This window comes from Hordeum vulgare, chromosome 6H (genome assembly GCF_904849725.1).
Source record: "Hordeum vulgare subsp. vulgare chromosome 6H, MorexV3_pseudomolecules_assembly, whole genome shotgun sequence".
In the NCBI taxonomy this organism is placed as follows: Eukaryota; Viridiplantae; Streptophyta; class Magnoliopsida; order Poales; family Poaceae; genus Hordeum; species Hordeum vulgare.
The window spans coordinates 291,249,083-291,268,559 of record NC_058523.1 but is presented as its reverse complement, the minus strand read 5'-3'; positions in this window follow the sequence as shown (position 1 = coordinate 291,268,559).

The following is a 19,477-nucleotide window of genomic DNA, read 5'->3' as shown; positions in this document are numbered from 1 at the left end:
TTAAGGCATTTCCATAGCCTTTCCGAGATACATTGCCATGCAACATCCACCATCTCACGACTTGATCTTCATGGCATACATGTTTTTGCTTGATCGAGGAGCCGCGTGCTAGTTGGGCCTTGCCCTTATTATTGCTACATGATGCGCTAGTTTCATTGCATATCATGCTACACTGGCACAGGCATACATTTGCATACATCATGATAGTTTTCATTTGTCTTTATGTGAAGATCTTCTTTTTATTCTTCTAAAATATAGAGTGTTACCCTTAAGTGAGGAAAAGATCCCAAAGAGGACATATGAGAGATAAATAGAAAGGGACAAAGAGGCCACACACAAAAAAGAGAGAAGGGGGCAACACTACTATTCCTTTTGAAAGATCCACACTCGTACTCCATTGTTATATGTGTACTACATAGAGATTATCATTCATGCATAACTATGTGGGGACCTTTACAATATAGAACTTGGCTTGTATATTCCAATGATGAGCCTCCTCAAAAGAGCTCTAGGTCTTCATGAGCAAGCAAGTTGGATGCACCCCACTAGTTCCATTGGAGAGCTTATCTTAGCTCATATGTGCATCTGTTGCATGGTAATCCCTACTCCTCACATCATATCTATCATTTGGCTTTCTCTCGCCTATGGTTGTCCTCATTGATGTGAGTCTTTCACACTTTTTGTCTTCCTTCCCAATCATTATTCTATTTTCTTTCCTAAGTGCCAACATATCTTGCTTGCGCTCATCCATTGCATGAGTGCTCAGAATCGAATATGAGAGGATCATTTTGACTTGTGCCTGACTAGTGGTCTGGGGATGAGTCAAAATAAGATTCCGAAGGAGACTAAGTGTAACATTTAGTAGATTTAGTTCTCAATTAAAAATATATTTTATTCTCTAAATCCATCTCCCATTTCTTGCACGCAAACACCATTTGGAGATATTCGTGTCACGGACAGCGAGGGCTCTTGCACATTTATGTTCTTTCTTTGCTAATTTCAATACTAAATATAGACTCTTGCTTGTTATTGTCTTGACTTGAATTGCATATCTTACTTGCTTTAATTTGAAGTTCTTATATGTGTGTTAGCATGTCACCACAGAAATTATTTGTGTTATCATTTACCTACTCGAGGACGAGCAGGAATTAAGCTTGGGGATATTGATACGTCCCAAACGTATCTATAATTTCTACTGTTCCATGATCTTTTGGGTGACATAGTTATATGTTTTTCTACACTTTTATATCCTTTTACACATATTTGGACTAACCTACTAACTCAGTGCACCCATTGCCAGTTTGTGTCTGCTGATGTCTTTTTGCACGGACTGTTACCGAAATTTCCACAGTCCCAAAAATCCCGAGAAAAATATATAAAATTTATTGTGACGGAAGCTTTCGGAGCACCAAAGATGGGCCAGAGGGGAGCCAGGGGCTGCGAAGGCGGCCTCCCTGCGCGGCCGGGCCCCTGGCCACGCCCACAGATCAACTGGGTGGGGGCCACCTCCTGTGACGCCCTCCTTTCGCCTATATTTACCCCTCTGATGGGAAACCCTTCCATCATATCTAGAATCGCGAATTTCTCCATCGTTCCGCGGCCGTAGCGCTTCTGAGATCGGGAGCGTGAGGAGACCTCTTCCAGGCACCCTAAGAAGGCGAGGATGCATGTGGCTTGGTTGTTATGCCTCAAGACATGATGGAACTCCAACCCCTCGAATCATGCTGATATCTTGAGGACAACGTTTCTGTATGCTGCCATTTTGGGATTTTTTGCATCGAATTCGCCGTTTATTTGTGAGATGGAGAGGTTTGGAGTCCCCCGTACCTTGAGCCTTAGTATCCCCATTGACGTTGCCATCCGAAGACCGTGTAGTAGTGCTTCATATTCTGCCAGATTATTCGAATCAGCATACATGATCTGTAGCACATATTCAACATTATCCCCGGTAGGGGATGTGAGGATTACACTAGCCCCTAGTCCGGCGAGAGTTTTGCACCCGTCGAAGGACATGGTCCAATGAGCATAAGTGCTATACTCCCTCGGGAGCTCTGCCTCTGTCCATTCGACAATGAAGTCGGCCAATAGTTGAGATTTGATGGCTCGTAGGTGATTTCAAATGACAGGAGTTCGATGGACCATTTAGCTATTCAGCCGGTGGCATCCTTGTTGTTAATGATGACGTTCAGGGGAACCTCAAATGTTACCGTGACCGCACATTCTTGGAAATAGTACCTGAGCTTGCGTGATGCCATAAACACTGTGTAGGCGATCTTTTGATAATGTGGGTATCTGGTTTTGCATGGGGTAAGCACTACAGACATGTAGTAGACCGGCCTTTGTATCCATAGTTGGTGACCCTCGGCCTCCCGTTCTACGACGAGGACCGTGCTAACCACTTGATTGGTGGCCGGGATGTATAGAAACATCGGTTCTCCTGTGCAAGGTGTTGTTAGAACGGGGTTGCTGGGGAGAAGCGTTTTGATTTCCTCCAAAGCAGTCGCAGCTTCGTCGGTCCACTCGAAGTTATCAGTCTTTTAAAACAACCTGTAAAGTGGGAGTGCTTTCTCGCCGAGGCAAGAGATAAATCGGCTCAAGGTGACCACACATCGTGCCAATTTTTGGACAAGCTTCAGCTTTGTAGGAACTTCAAGTTGTGAAAGAGCTCGGATCTTGGCCGGATTGGCCTCTATTCCTCTTGGCAACACAATGAATTTGAGAAGTTTACCAACTGGGACTCCGAAGACACACTTGTCGAGGTTAAGTCGTATGTCGTATTCTCGTTGGCTGGCAAAGATATGCATGAGGTCATCCACTAGTTGGTCCACGTGCTTGGCCTTGACGACCACGTCGTCCATGTATTCCTCTATTGTTTTGTCGATTTGTTTCTCCAAACATGTTTGGATCATGCGCTGGTAAGTGTTGCCCGCGTTCTTTAACCCAAAAGGCATTGTGTTAAAGAAGAATGGCCCGTAGGGGGTTATGAAGGCGGTTGGAGCCTGATCAGATTCCTTCATTTTAATTTGATGGTATACGGAATAAGCATCGAGGAAACACAAAGTATTGTGTCCAGCTGTCGTGTCGATAATTTGGTCTATTCATGGTAAGCGGACAGGATCCTTAGGGAAGGCCTTATTGAGGTCTTTGAAATCGACACATAGCCGCCAAGATTTGTCCTTCTTTGGTACCATGACCAAATTTTCCAACCTGTCGGGATGTTTAATTTCTCTGATGAACCCAGATTTTAGTAGTTTAGCAAGTTCCTCGCCCATAGCTTGACTCTTTGGTTCCGAGAATAGGCGCAAGGCCTGTTTGATAGGTTTGAAGCCTCCTATTATATTCAGGTTGTGTTCGGCTAGCCCTCGAGGGATTCCTAGCATATTTGATGGGTGCGAGGCGAATATGTCCCAATTTTCATGCAAAAAAACTACACAAAGCCTCGTTGATTGTGGGGCCGAGCTGAGCTCCGATGGACGTCATTTTGTTGGGGTCTGTTGGATGCACCTGAAATTTGATGATCTCGTTCGCTAGATTAAAGGATGTGAACTTGGGTCGCTTACTGAGGATCACGTCGTCCTTATCTACTATGGAGCGGAGTGGTGAGTTCATCCGCGGCGAGGATTTCTGCCAGCACCTCAAGGGCTAGGGATGTTGTTCTTTTTTGTAGCTCGGAGGGGTCTTGTGACAGCCCGAATACAATCCCCCCCCTTTGTAATCTTTCCTTGTATGGCAACCTTGCATGTTAATGATATGTGGTGTGAGCCCATCTTGTGTCATCATTTCATGTGCGTCATGCTTTCATGCATTGCATTTTGTTCTTTTGTTATTGTTGTGTTGATGTGGGTGAACTTGATGTGATGTGCAAGTGTGATGTGAGTGTGCTTGTGTGTTTGTTGAGGTGGGATGCAACAAGTGCATTCCAAGAACACAAGTTGCACCATAGGATAAAAAACCCTCCTCATATTTTATTTGAGGCAAATTTCTAAGTTTCTGTTTTTCCCCAATATAAATGTTCATCTTTTCCTAAAAATATTCTCATTAAATGTGGAGGCAACCCCTTTGTTTTTCTTTTATTTTCCTTTTTATTTTATTTTTAAAAACAGAGCCCATTTTAAATAAAAGGGTTTATTTGAATTCTTCCAAAAATTGCCCAATTTATTTTATAAATTGTGGCAGGATTTTAGAAGACCACAAATATTATATTTTTATTTTTTCCTTTTAACCAGTGATTTTTTAAGCTGCATGTTGGGTAATTTTTTTGCTAAGCCCTATTTCCAGAGAGGGAGAACAACCCAAGTGAGTAGTTTAGTGGACCAACTCTGCTAGTGGCGGCCCAAACCCGGTAGCACGTCCCTCGTCTACCTCCTCACAACGTCACCTTCGTACGGCGCTGGGGACAGCCGCCAGATCGTGATCCTCCTCGATTGATGGCCCTATGCCTTGGGTTGCGGTGTTGGGACCCCGATCCTAAATCATAAGAACCCAGCCTGTAACAGATCACATCACTTTGCGGCCTCACGCACGGTAAACCCCACGGCTGCCACCTTACCTTGGCCGGGACCGTTTGCGTCTTTTGTCTCACGTATGTGAATATGTTGCTAGCGTTCAAACGACAAAGAACCCGGGTCGACATGACTAGTTATAAACCCAAGCGGTACATCCGTACAGGGACAGGCATACATAACCCAGCAAGGCAGGTGTCGGTCATCAGCGTGTGTAGACGAGTCGTAGCAAGCTACAAGGACTCCATTACACCGCGTGACATTTCGCCGAGAGGACAGACACAGCAGCAAAGAAGGATACACGCCGGTCGATCAATGTGTTCCGAGCAGTAGCAAGCTACCAGGGCCCGATGGAATCACAAAGAGGCATTTCCCTATAAAGAGTACTACTAAAGGCAACAACTAGGTGTCGAATCCACACGTATAATGCATTTCAAACATACACACATTATGCACGATATGTGTAGATACAACATGGCATCACAACATCACTATGACTCAAGCATTTATTAAAGACTCTTAAGAGTCAACATGGTATGATATTACAAACAGGGGTCTCGTGACCCAACACTCAAGTTATACAAGCAACAAGCGGAAGCAATTCATGTCTGGGTACAGACATCTACTAAAAATGGCTCGAAGAGCCTGCAAAGCTACTACGACCCTACCAAAGGAGCCAGACCTCTGTCTCGGATTCCCAAGCTATTCCGGTCAACATCGAACACATCGCGTAGAAACCTTTAATGAGACTAAATCTTCTCTGCAAAACAAAAATAAAGCAACCGTGAGTACAAAGGTACTCAGCAAGTCTTACATCAGAACTATCTACATATGCATCATGTTTCAGTGAAAGGATTGTGGGGTTTGATTGCAGCAAGCCAGCTTTGACTCTTGGCTAACCTGTACTACGACTAAAAGTTCTTTCTTTGAGGTGGGATAGCGCACACGAGTCCACATATTCACCAATTCAATACACCACTATGGATCCACTCTCGTCTCCCTACGAGAAGGCCTTCCATAGCACTCACACTTATCTTGCATGTTTTAAGTATCCATTTAAATTGTCTATGTACCACGTAATGTTTCCATGTAGTCCATAACCGAGGACGCGGCTATTCGAACAGTTTGAATCACCCTACAGGGGTATACTTCTTCACACATGCTCCCACCACTTAGCACCATATGCACGACATGCATCTCGGCAACCTTCAAGCGGAAGCACTGGCGTGGGTGTCGGCCACGACCGTTAACCACACAAGACCCTAGTCCAGGTTTAACGCCTATTTGAGACTGAACCCGCAAGGAAGTCCGGCCGAGGTTTCTTCTACGGCCCCAAACGATGCGCGCAGGGTTCCCAAGCCCACCATTCGGGTGCCACTTGGTACATCGTGCCACTGTGTATCTACCGTAGTGAATCCTACCCCGTCGGGCAGAGCTAAACACGGCCGCCAACACTTTTCCTACAAACACCAGAAACTAATCGCAACTCCTGGACAGAGATCTAGGCAATTAATAAGCCGAGCAGGGTCATATTTCAGGGCCCAATGCATGGTAGTATCTTGTCTTGGATAACACACACAGAACTCAGTTCTTAAGGACGGTCCCAATGAGACAACCCGCCATGTACTCCTACATGGCCTCTCATCGCTACGTTTACCAAATCAGATTCACACCTTTACTCTCACACTGTAGGACATGAACACAACCATTCCGATACATCATTCAGATGGATCAGACCCGACACGACTCTAAGCATAGCAGGCATTGTAAACAAGCATGGATGAGTAAGCACAACAAGGCTCAAGCAGTTGCTACTCATACTAAGTGGTTTCAACTATTTACTGTGACAAAATCAGGTCATGCAGAGGAATGGGTTCAACTACCGATAACATGTACAGTTGAATCGTGTTTGTCCTAACGCAGTAAATGAGAGAGTAGGAGCAAGGGATTGGGTTTATTTCAATATGCTCAAGGGGGGTTTGCTTGCCTGACACGTCTGAAGATAGCAATGAGTCTTCATCAATGTCAACGATCACATCGTCGGAGACATCGTTTACCGAGGGGGAACAACACCGACAAAAAACAAAGAACAACAATTACTTCACGGAAATGCAACACTATGATGCATGCTCAAGACATGAAATGAAAGGTGGCAGGGCTAATGTGGCTATCATTTCTTAAGTTGAAGTTGGTTTGAATTAGGATTCAAACATCACTTCAAGACGGGTATCTTTCCAAGTACCCTTATAATTGATTCGACCTGATGCTCAAATCAAATTGTTCCAACATGTACGAAGTTAGAATTTTGATGTACTGATTTGCATTGACCAATGTTTGAGCATAGTAATTGAAATGGAAATCAAATAAGTATCAATTTCCAACTCCAAACTATTTATTAAATTTACCCCATTCATCATTTTGCCTATTTGGTGTTGTTAACCTTTTCAAACATGCATGAAAGTGCCATAATCAGATTCCTTGGATTTTTCTGATACTTTTCCATATATAAATTATTTTCATCCGAGTTATATTTTAATTTCTATGATTTTTACAAGTTTGAGGCATTTTCTGGAATTAATTAAAATAGAATTAGTATTTACTGCGTCAGCACTGCGTCAGCACTGCGTCAGCAGTCAACTGGCCTGGGTCAGGTCAAACCTGACAGCCAGGGCCCACTAGTAAGTGACACACATGTTAATAACAGTTTATTTTTAATCTTTTATTCCTAATTAGGGTCTGGGCCCACTAGTCAGTGAGTCTTTAGGTTTAACTAATCTGATTAGTTAATTTTGTCATTGACTTAATCTAAACAGGGCTCGGCCCCACCTGTGTGTGACTCAGGGGAGTCAAACCCCTGGTCAAGGGGCCAGAACCACCGGCGGCTCAACGCCGGCGACTCCAGACACGGCGGGGCTCATCGGACTTCGCCATCCGGCGACCATTTGGACGGCTGAAGCCGTCTACTCGAAGCCCAGGTTGGGCCGCATCCATCCCGACCCAGCCACGGGCCAGGAGATGGCCGGAACGAGGCCGACGACGACCTCGGGCGGCGGCCGGACTTGGCCATGGTGGGGGTTGGCGCTAGAGGGCAGCAACGGAGGGGGGAGAGCATAGGAGGAGGCGCAGGAGCTCACGGCGAACCCATTTCTGGCATCGGCGATGAAGGGGAGGCTCGGAGCAGGCCGAATCGATGGTGGCGGATCCGGTGGCCGGCGGTGAGGATGACGATGGCAACGGCGATACAGGGGGCTTCGGCTCGGATCGTTCGACGGGGAGGGGCGGCACGTCATGGCGAAGGGAATGGGCTGCTCGGGGAGGCCTAGCAGGGGTCAGGGAGGTGCCAGTGAGTTCGAGCCGAGCTCGGCCATGGCGGAAGGAGAAAAACAGAGGGGGGGGGAAGAGATAAGGGAGAGAGAAGATGAGGCAGAGGGGGCGGGGGCGGCTCAGCGGCGCGAAGATAAGGAAGAAGAGGCGAGGAGGCACGCAGGGAGGAGGTGGAAGCAGGAGGTGGCGAGGCAAGACGGCGAGCTCGCCACGGCTCTGCCCGTCCTCCTGGCAGAGGAGGAAGATGACCTCCTCGCCCCTGGTGGACTGGGCCTGTAGGGCGACAGGTAGCTCTCTCTCTCTCTTTTCTATTTTCTTTTTTTTATTTCCTTCTGGCCTTTAGATTTAGGTTTTTAAAATAAATTGTTTGACCAAAAGATAAAACCCTAAAATGTTATTATGTGATAGAGATAATAATAAGTAATGCCACATAATAGTTTCAACATTTTGTAAAACTAGGAAGTATTGGAAATCAATTAATTAATTGATTTTAGTGGATTTTGGGTTTAAAATAAAATACCAAAGGTATTTTTAAAAAGAAAACCAATCCTAAATTGTGTTTTCCAAGATTTATCAAAAATGATGGACTTTTATGGAGGCCATTTTGGGTTCATTGATTTGTCACCACTTTGAATGGTTTTGCATATAGAGTTGCTAGGATTTTTCTCTTGTTTTTCCATTTCACTTCTAATGCAATAATTAAGATATGAGCATAACCTTGATATTAATCAAACTGTAACTAGGGATGTGACATGCGGCCTATTTGGTCATGCGAGCGCCTAGGTTTCTTTCGCAACCCATTCCTCCCCCTCTCGTCCCCTCTCGTGCCGTCAGGAGGGCCACCAGGTCCATCGCCACGCCATGAACGGCCCGTGCACGAGCTTGATGCCGGCGTGATCCTTCAGCCCCGTCTTCCCCGGCAGCACCAGGAGAAAACCGACGCCAGGGGCGTTCAATTCCCGAAGGGATCAGTGCCAGGAGATGCTTCCACGACGCGCGACGACGAGCGCCTCTTGTTCCTCTCCGGCGAACCTTATTCCGAAGCACCTCGATGTCGAGCCCTTCCTCTCCCGCGTGTATTTCGTCTCTGAACCTAGGTGAGCTGCGCTCCGTTTTTTTCCTGTGTGTAGTGCCAGCATCGCATGCGAGCCTCGTCGTGCGCCCAGCCGTCACCGCCGTGGATCTGTCGCAAGCAGAGCAGCAATAGTATCAGTTTCGAGCGGTAGTAGTAGAAGCGCTGCAGCGGCAGTAGCAGCAGCGTCTACAGGCCAGCGTATTCCCAGCAGCAGCAGTCGGTCGTAGCATAGAGCACGGTTAGTCGCCGCTTAGAGTGCATGTGATGCACCGATGAGGTCCTCGTCGGCGCCTCTCTGCGTTGGAGAGTGTGACATCCTCAACTTTTGCTACAGTGATCTCTGTAATAAAGCTACAGTAACCCTGTGCTAATGATGCCACGTCACTGTGATTACGGTTGTTAAACTAACGTTGGTTCAAACCCCGTTCAAATTCAAATTTAAAATAAAATCAAACGATAAAAGTTTTTCAATGTCAAAATAAAAATGTCCGGTGTGTGTCAAATAATACATAGGAAATTTCCCTTTAGGAGTAATTATTTTTGAAGGTATTTAAGTTACTAAAATAAAGTAAAATGAAAATAGAAATTGAAAATTAAAAAAAAAGCCCCGGCCCAACTGGGCCAAACAGCCCAGCCGGCCAGCCCAACCAGCCCACTAACCTTGGGGGTATAAAACTGTTGGAATTATGCCCTAGAGGCAATAATAAATATAGTTATTATTATAATTCCTGTATCAAGATAATCGTTTATTATCCATGCTATAATTGTATTGAATGAAGACTCATTTACATGTGTGGATACATAGACAAAACACCGTCCCTAGCAAGCCTCTAGTTGGCTAGCCAATTGATCAAAGATAGTAAGTGTCTTCTGATTATGAACAAGGTGTTGTTGCTTGGTAACTACATCACGTCATTGGGAGAATCACGTGATGGACTAGACCCAAACTAATAGACGTAGCATGTTGATCGTGTCATTTTGTTGCTACTGTTTTCTGCGTGTCAAGTATTTATTCCTATGACCATGAGATCATATAACTCAATGACACTAGAGGAATGCTTTGTGTGTATGAAACGTCGCAACGTAACTGGGTGACTATAAAGATGCTCTACAGGTATCTCCGAAGGTGTTAGTTGAGTTAGTATGGATCAAGACTGGGATTTGTCACTCCGTGTGACGGAAAGGTATCTCGGGGCCCACTCGGCAATACAACATCACACACAAGCCTTGCAAGCAATGTGACTTAGTGTAAGTTGCGGGATCTTGTATTACGGAACGAGTAAAGATACTTGCCGGTAAACGAGATTGAAATTGGTATACGGATACTGACGATCGAATCTCGGGCAAGTAACATACCGAAGGACAAAGGGAATGACATACGGGATTATATGAATCCTTTGCACTGAGGTTCAAACGATAAGATCTTCGTAGAATATGTAGGATCCAATATGGGCATCCACGTCCCGCTATTGGATATTGACCGAGGAGTCTCTCGGGTCATGTCTACATAGTTCTCGAACCCGCAGGGTCTGCACACTTGAGGTTCGACGTTGTTTTATGCGTATTTGAGTTATATGGTTGGTTACCGAATGTTGTTCGGAGTCCCGGATGAGATCACGGACATCACGAGGGTTTCCAGAATAGTCCGGAAACGAAGATTGATATATAGGATGACCTCATTTGATTACCGGAAGGTTTTCGGAGTTACCGGGAATGTACCGGGAATGACGAATGGGTTCCGGGAGTTCACCGGGGGGGGCAACCCACCCCGGGGAAGCCCATAGGCCATAAGGGTGGAGCACCAGCCCTTAGTGGGCTGGTGGGACAGCCCAAAAGGGCCCTATGCGCCATACAAACAAAAATCAAAGAGAAAGAAAAAAAGGGAGGTGGGAAGGAAGGGAAGGACTCCCACCCACCAAACCAAGTCCAACTCGGTTTGGGGGGGAGCCTTCCCCCCTTGGACTCGGCCGACCCCCTTGGGGCTCCTTGAGCCCCAAGGCAAGGTCCCCTCCCTCCCACCTATATATACGGAGGTATTGGGGCTGACTTGAGACGACTTTCCCACGGCAGCCCAACCACATACCTCCACGGTTTTTCCTCTAGATCGCGTTTCTGCGGAGCTCGGGCGGAGCCCTGCTGAGACAAGGTCATCACCAACCTCTGGAGCGCTGTCACGCTGCCGGAGAACTCTTCTACCTCTCCGTCTCTCTTGCTGGATCAAGAAGGCCGAGATCATCGTCGAGCTGTACGTGTGTTGAACGCGGAGGTGCCGTCCGTTCGGTACTAGATCGTGGGACTGATCGCGGGATTGTTCGCGGGGCAGATCGAGGGTCGTGAGGACGTTCCACTACATCAACCGCGTTCACTAACGCTTCTGCTGTACGATCTACAAGGGTACGTAGATCACTCATCCCCTCTCGTAGATGGACATCACCATGATAGGTCTTCGTGCGCATAGGAAAATTTTTGTTTCCCATGCGACGTTCCCCAACAGTGGCATCATGAGCTAGGTTCATGCGTAGATGTCTTCTCGAGTAGAACACAAAAGTTTTTGTGGGCGGTGATGTGCGTTTTGCTGCCCTCCTTCGTCTTTTCTTGATTCCGCGGTATTGTTGGATTGAAGCGGCTTGGACTGACATTACTCGTACGCTTACGAGAGACTGGTTTCATCGTTACGAGTAACTCCGTTGCTCAAAGATGACTGGCAAGTGTCGGTTTCTCCAACTTTAGTTGAATCGGATTTGACCGAGGAGGTCCTTGGATGAGGTTAAATAGCAACTCATATATCTCTGTTGTGGTGTTTGCGTAAGTAAGATGCGATCCTACTAGATACCCTTGGTCACCACGTAAAACATGCAACAACAAAATTAGAGGGTGTCTAACTTGTTTTTGCAGGGTATGCTTGTGATGTGATATGGCCAACGATGTGATGTGATATATTGGATGTATGAGATGATCATGTTGTAATAGAAATATCGACTTGCACGTCGATGGTACGGCAACCGGCAGGAGCCATAGGGTTGTCTTTATACTAACGTTTGTGCTTGCAGATGCGTTTACTATTTTGCTAGGATGTAGCTTTAGTAGTAATAGCATGAGTAGCACGACAACCCCGATGGAAACACGTTGATGGAGATCATGGCGTGACGCCGGTGACAAGAAGATCGTGCCGGTGCTTTGGTGATGAAGATCAAGAAGCACGTGATGATGGCCATATCATGTCACTTATGAATTGCATGTGATGTTAATCCTTTTATGCACCTTATTTTGCTTAGAACGACGGTAGCATTATGAGGTGATCTCTCACTAAAATTTCAAGATGAAATTGTGTTCTCCCCGACTGTGCACCATTGCAACAGTTCGTCGTTTCGAGACACCACGTGATGATCGGGTGTGATAGACTCAACGTTCACATACAACGGGTGCAAAACAGTTGCGCACGCGGAACACTCGGGTTAAGCTTGACGAGCCTAGCATGTGCAGACATGGCCTCGGAACACATGAGACCGAAAGGTCGATCATGAATCATATAGATGATATGATTAGCATAGGGATGCTTACCACTGAAACTATACTCAATTCACGTGATGATCGGACTTGAGCTAGTGTAAGTGGATCATGAACCACTCAAATGACTAGAGAGATGTACTTTTTGAGTGGGAGTTTAGCGAATAATTTGATTAAGTTAAACCCTGATTATCTTGAACATAGTCTAAGTCCACTTTGAATATATTTGTGTTGTAGATCATGGCTCACGCGACAGTCATCCTGAATTTTAATACGTTCCTAGAGAAAGCTAAGTTGAAAGATGATGGAAGCAACTTTGTAGACTGGGCTCGTAATCTTAAGCTAATCTTACAAGCTGGGAAGAAGGATTATGTCCTTAATGCTGCGTTAGGAGATGAACCACCCGCTATGGCTGATCAGGATGTTAAGAACGCTTGGTTAGCACATAAGGAGGACTACTCAATAGTTCAATGTGCAGTCTTGTATGGCTTAGAACCGGGACTTCAACGTCGCTTTGAGCGTCATGGAGCATTTGAGATGTTCCAGGATTTGAAGTTTATATTTCAGAAGAACGCCCGGATCGAGAGGTATGAGACCTCCGATAAATTCTATGCTTGCAATATGGAGGAAAACTTATCTGTCAGTGAACATGTGCTCAAAATGTCTGGGTACTCAAACCGTCTAGCTGAGCTGGGGATTGAACTCCCGCAAGAAGCTATCACTGACAGAATCCTTCAATCACTGTCGCCAAGCTATAAAGGCTTTGTGTTGAACTACAACATGCAAGGGATGAACAAGTCTCCCGGCGAGTTGTTTGCGATGCTGAAAGTCGCAGAGTCTGAACTCCGTAAAGAGCATCAAGTGTTGATGGTGAATAAGACCACTAGTTTCAAGAGAAACGGCAAAGGCAAGAAGGGCAATTCGAAGAAGAGCGGCAAGCCTGTTGCCAATCCGACGAAGAAACCCAAAGCTGGACCTAAGTCTGAAAAGGAGTGTTACTATTGCAAGGGTATGGGTCACTGGAAGCGCAATTGCCCCAAGTATCTGGCAGATAAGAAGGCGGCCAAAGAAAAATCAGGTATATTTGATATACATGTTATTGATGTGTACTTAACCGGCTCTCGTAGTAGTGCCTGGGTATTCGATACCGGTTTTGTTGCTCATATTTGCAACTCAAAACAGGAACTGTGGAATAGACGAAGGCTGGCGAAAGATGAAGTGACGATGCGCGTAGGAAATGGTTCCAAGGTTGATGCAATCGCCGTCGGCACAGTGTCACTTCAGTTACCGTCAGGATTACTGATGAACATAAATCATTGTTATTTAGTGCCTGCGTTGAGCATGAACATTATATCTCGATCTTGTTTATTGCGAGACGGTTACTCTTTTAAGTCAGAGAATAATGGTTGTTCTATTTCTATGAGTAACATCTTTTATGGTCATGCACCGAATGTGAGAGGATTGTTCATATTGAATCTTGATAGCGATACGCATATACATAACATTGAGACCAAAAGAATTAGAGTTAACAATGATAGCGCCATATTTTTGTGGCACTGCCGCTTAGGTCATATTGGTGTAAAGCGCATGAAGAAACTCCATGTTGATGGACTTTTTGAGTCACTTGACTTTAATTCACTTGACAGATGCGAACCATGCCTCATGGGCAAGATGACTAAGACTCCGTTCTCCGGAACAATGGAGCGTGCAAGTGACTTGTTGGAAATCATACATACCGATGTGTGTGGTCCGATGAGCGTGGAGGCACGCGGCGGATATCGTTATTTTCTCACCTTCACTGACGATTTAAGTAGATATGGTTATGTCTACTTGATGAAGCACAAGTCTGAAACATTTGAAAAGTTCAAGCAATTTCAGAGTGAAGTGGAAAATCATCGTAACAAGAAGATCAAGTTCCTGCGGTTTGATCGTGGGGGTGAATATCTGAGTTTCGAGTTTGGTACTCACTTAAGACAATGTGGAATTGTTTCACAGTTAACACCGCCTGGAACACCACAGCGTAATGGTGTGTCCGAACATCGTAATCGTACTCTATTAGAGATGGTGCGATCTATGATGTGTCTTACTGATTTGCCGTTATCATTTTGGGGTTATGCATTAGAAACAACTGCATTCACTTTAAATAGGGCACCATCAAAATCCGTTGAGACGACACCATACGAACTGTAGTATGGCAAAAGGCCAAAGTTGTCGTTTCTTAAAGTTTGGGGATGTGATGCTTATATCAAAAAGCTTCAGCCTGAAAAGCTGGAACCCAAAGCGGAAAAGTGCGTCTTCATAGGTTACCCAAAAGAGACAGTTGGGTACACCTTCTATCTCAAATCCGAGGGCAAAGTGTTTGTTGCTAAAAACGGAGCTTTTCTCGAGAAGGAGTTTCTCTCGAGAGAATTGAGTGGGAGGAAGATAGAACTTGACGAGGTTGTCGAACCTCTCATCCCTCTGGATGGTGGCGCAGGGAAAGGGGAAACCTATGTCATTGCGACGCCGGTTGAGGAGGAAGTTAATGATGATGATCATGAAACTCCAGTTCAAGTTTCTGTCGAACCACGCAGGTCGACGAGACCACGTGCTGCTCCAGAGTGGTATGGTAATCCCGTCTTATCAATCATGTTGTTAGACAACTATGAACCTACGAATTATGAAGAAGCAATGGTGGGCCCATATTCCAACAAATGGCTAGAGGCCATGAAATCCGAGATAGGATCCATGTATGAGAACAAAGTATGGACTTTGGAGGTACTACCTGAGGGCCGCAAGGCTATTCAGAACAAATGGATCTTTAAGAGGAAGACGGACGCTGACGGCAATGTGACCGTTTATAAACCTCGACTTGTGGCAAAGGGTTTTTCACAAATTCAGGGAGTTGACTACGATGAGACATTCTCACCCGTAGCGATGCTTAAGTCCGTCAGAATCATGTTAGCAATAGCTGCATTTTTCGATTATGAAATCTGGCAGATGGGTGTCAAAACAGCGTTCCTTAATGGTTTCCTTAAGGAAGAGTTGTATATGATACAACCCGAAGGTTTTGTCGATCCTAAGAATGCTAACAAGGTGTGCAAACTCCAGTGATCCATTTATGGACTGGTGCAAGCATCTCGGAGTTGGAACAAACGCTTTGATGAGGTGATCAAAGCATTTGGGTTTATACAAGTAGTTGGAGAATCTTGTATTTACAAGAAAGTGAGTGGGAGCTCTGTGGCGTTTCTAATATTATATGTGGATGACATATACTGATTGGAAACAACGTAGAGTTTTTGGAGAGCATAAAAGGTTACTTGAATAAAAGTTTCTCTATGAAGGACCTAGGAGAAGTTGCTTACATTCTAGGCATTAAGATCTATAGGGATAGATCAAAACGCCTGATAGGACTTTCACAAAGCACATACCTTGATAAAGTTTTGAAGAGGTTCAAAATGGAACAGTCCAAGAAAGGGTTCTTGCCAGTTCTACAAGGTAGGAGATTGAGTAAGACTCAGTGCCCAGCAACTGATGAAGATAGAGAGCATATGCGCTCCGTCCCCTATGCTTCAGCCATAGGTTCTATCATGTATGCGATGCTGTGCACTAGACCGGATGTTAGCCTGGCCATAAGTATGGCAGGTAGATTCCAGAGTAATCCAGGAGTGGATCACTGGACAGCGGTCAAGAATATCCTGAAGTACCTGAAAAGGACTAAGGAGATGTTTCTCGTGTATGGAGGTCACGAAGAGCTCGCCGTAAAAGGTTACGTCGATGCAAGCTTTGACACAGATCCGGACGACTCTAAGTCGCAAACCGGATACGTATTTATTCTTAATGGGGGTGCGGTAAGCTGGTGCAGTTCAAAGCAAAGCGTCGTAGCAGATTCTACATGTGAAGCGGAGTACATGGCTGCCTCGGAGGCGGCTAAGGAGGGTGTCTGGATGAAGCAGTTCATGACGGATCTTGGAGTGGTGCTAAGTGCACTGAATCCAATAACCTTGTTCTGTGATAAGTGCTAAGTGCTAAGTGCCATTGCCTTAGCAAAGGAACCACGGTTTCACAAGAAGACCAGACACATCAAACGACGCTTCAACCTCATCCGCGACTACGTCGAGGGAGAGGACGTAAATATATGCAAAGTGCACACGGATCTGAACATAGCAGACCCGCTGACTAAACCTCTTCCACGGCCAAAGCATGATCAACAACAGAACTGTATGGGTGTTAGATTTATTACAATGTAATTCACATGATGATGTGAGGGCTAGATTATTGACTCTAGTGCAAGTGGGAGGCTGTTGGAATTATGCCCTAGAGGCAATAATAAATATAGTTATTATTATAATTCCTGTATCAAGATAATCGTTTATTATCCATGCTATAATTGTATTGAATGAAGACTCATTTACATGTGTGGATAGATAGACAAAACACCGTCCCTAGCAAGCCTCTAGTTGGCTAGCCAGTTGATCAAAGATAATCAGTGTCTTCTGATTATGAACAAGGTGTTGTTGCTTGATAACTGGATCACGTCATTGGGAGAATCATGTGATGGACTAGACCCAAACTAATAGACGTAGCATGTTGATCGTGTCATTTTGTCGCTACTGTTTTCTGCGTGTCAAGTATTTATTCCTATGACCATGAGATCATATAACTCACTGACACCGGAGAAATGCTTTGTGTGTATCAAACGTCGCAACGTAACTGGGTGACTATAAAGATGCTCTACAGGTATCTCCGAAGGTGTTAGTTGAGTTAGTATGGATCAAGACTGGGATTTGTCACTCCGTGTGACGGAAAGGTATCTCGGGGCCCACTCGGTAATACAACATCACACACAAGCCTTGCAAGCAATGTGACTTAGTGTAAGTTGCGGGATCTTGTATTACGGAACGATAAGATCTTCGTAGAATATGTAGGATCCAATATGGGCATCCAGGTCCCGCTATTGGATATTGACCGAGGAGTCTCTCGGGTCATATCTACATAGTTCTCGAACCCGCAGGGTCTGCACACTTAAGGTTCGACGTTGTTTTCTGCGTATTTGAGTTATATGGTTGGTTACCGAATGTTGTTCGGGGTCCCGGATGAGATCACAGACGTCACGAGGGTTTCCGGAATAGTCCGGAAACGAAGATTGATATATAGGATGACCTCATTTGATTACCGGAAGGTTTTCGGAGTTACCGGGAATGTACCGGGAATGACGAATGCGTTCCGGGAGTTCACCGGGGGGGGGGGCAACCCACCCCGGGGAAGCCCATAGGCCATAGGGGTGGCGCACCAGCCCTTAGTGGGCTGGTGGGACAGCCCAAAAGGGCCCTATGCGCCATACAAACAGAAATCAAAGAGAAAGAAAAAAAAGGGAGGTGGGGAGGAAGGGAAGGACTCCCACCCACCAAACCAAGTGCAACTCGGTTTGGGGGGGGAGCCTTCCCCCCTTGGACTCGGCCGACCCCCTTGGGGCTCCTTGAGCCCCAAGGCAAGGTCCCCTCCCTCCCACCTATATATACGGAGGTATTGGGGCTGATTTGAGACGTCTTTCCCACGGCAGCCCGACCACATACCTCCACCGTTTTTCCTCTTGATCGCGTTTCTGCGGAGCTCGGGCGGAGCCCTGCTGAGACAAGGTCATCACCAACCTCCGGAGCGCCGTCACGCTGCCGGAGAACTCTTCTACCTCTCCGTCTCTCTTGCTGGATCAAGAAGGCCGAGATCATCGTCGAGCTGTACGTGTGCTGAACGCGGAGGTGCCGTCCGTTCGGTACTAGATCGTGGGACTGATCGCGGGATTGTTCGCGGGGCGGATCGAGGGACGTGAGGACGTTCCACTACATCAATCGCGTTCACTAACGCTTCTGCTTTACGATCTACAAGGGTACGTAGATCACTCATCCCCTCTCGTAGATGGACATCACCATGATAGGTCTTCGTGCGCGTATGAAAATTTTTGTTTCCCATGCGACGTTCCCCAACAAAAACCCCCCACCTAAGCCTAACCAGCTCACCCCAGCCTCACTCACTCCCCACCCCAACCGCCACCAGCACCCCATGAGGGGATCCCACCCCGCAACCCCCCTCATTCCCCCACTCCCATCGGGCGCTCCCCGTTCCCACCCCACGAGCCCCTCGCTTGTTTCCCCGCGAGCCCAACCCCACGAAGAACCCACCCCCTCCCTCGTTCGCCCCTCCCCTTGTCAGCTCTCCCTCTCCCCTCATAGGGGAGGCCGAAGCCCCCACCGAACACAACCCTCCGGCCGAGCCTCCCCCACCGACCGGTGCCTCCTCCGGTCCTCCTTCGCCTCGCCTAGTGCCACCCCGCCGCCGGCCCACCTACGCTCCGCCTCCATCGTTGGCCGAGCCCCTCCTCCCTCGCCTCGTGCCGATCCTGCCACCCACCTCCGACCACGCCTCCGGCTAGGCCGCCCTCACACAGGCCAGCCCCGCCTCCTCCATCTCATCCCCGCGCACCTCCACCTCGCGGGCGACCACCACCACACCGGTCGTCTCCTCCACCAGCGTCGGCTCCTCCTCTCGCCGGCCTCCTCCAACGCCACCATCGGCCGGCCCTCCTCCCTCACCTCCGGGTTCCGTCGCCCCGGGCCTCCTCATGCGCCTCCCCGCCGGATCTGCCCCGCAGTTCGCCGTCGACGATTCGCCCCACCGAGCCCCCCTCGAGCCCACTTTGCAAAACTGCAGGGCTTGGTGAGCTCCTCCCTCCCCTTCCTCTTTACCCGCATACCGGCGAGCCGCCAGCCCCGTGATTGCGTGCACTCCGGCCATGTTCATGTTAGACAGGGGGGATAACCCCCCCTTGTGTGTATGTATGTAAAAAAGTAAAAGAAAAAGGGATATATGTATGTATGTATGCAGGGTTATATATTTATGTGTGTGTGTGTATGGATATATATGTGTGTATGTATGTGCAATGATATGTATGTACGAGTTTATATATGTATGTTGGTATGTATAATAATGGTGTGTAAAGATGTGTGTGCGTTTAGTGAATGTGGTGCTCGCTGTCCCAATGACATGCGGGGCCATGCCCCTAAAACAGAAAATTAAAATAAGTAAATAAATA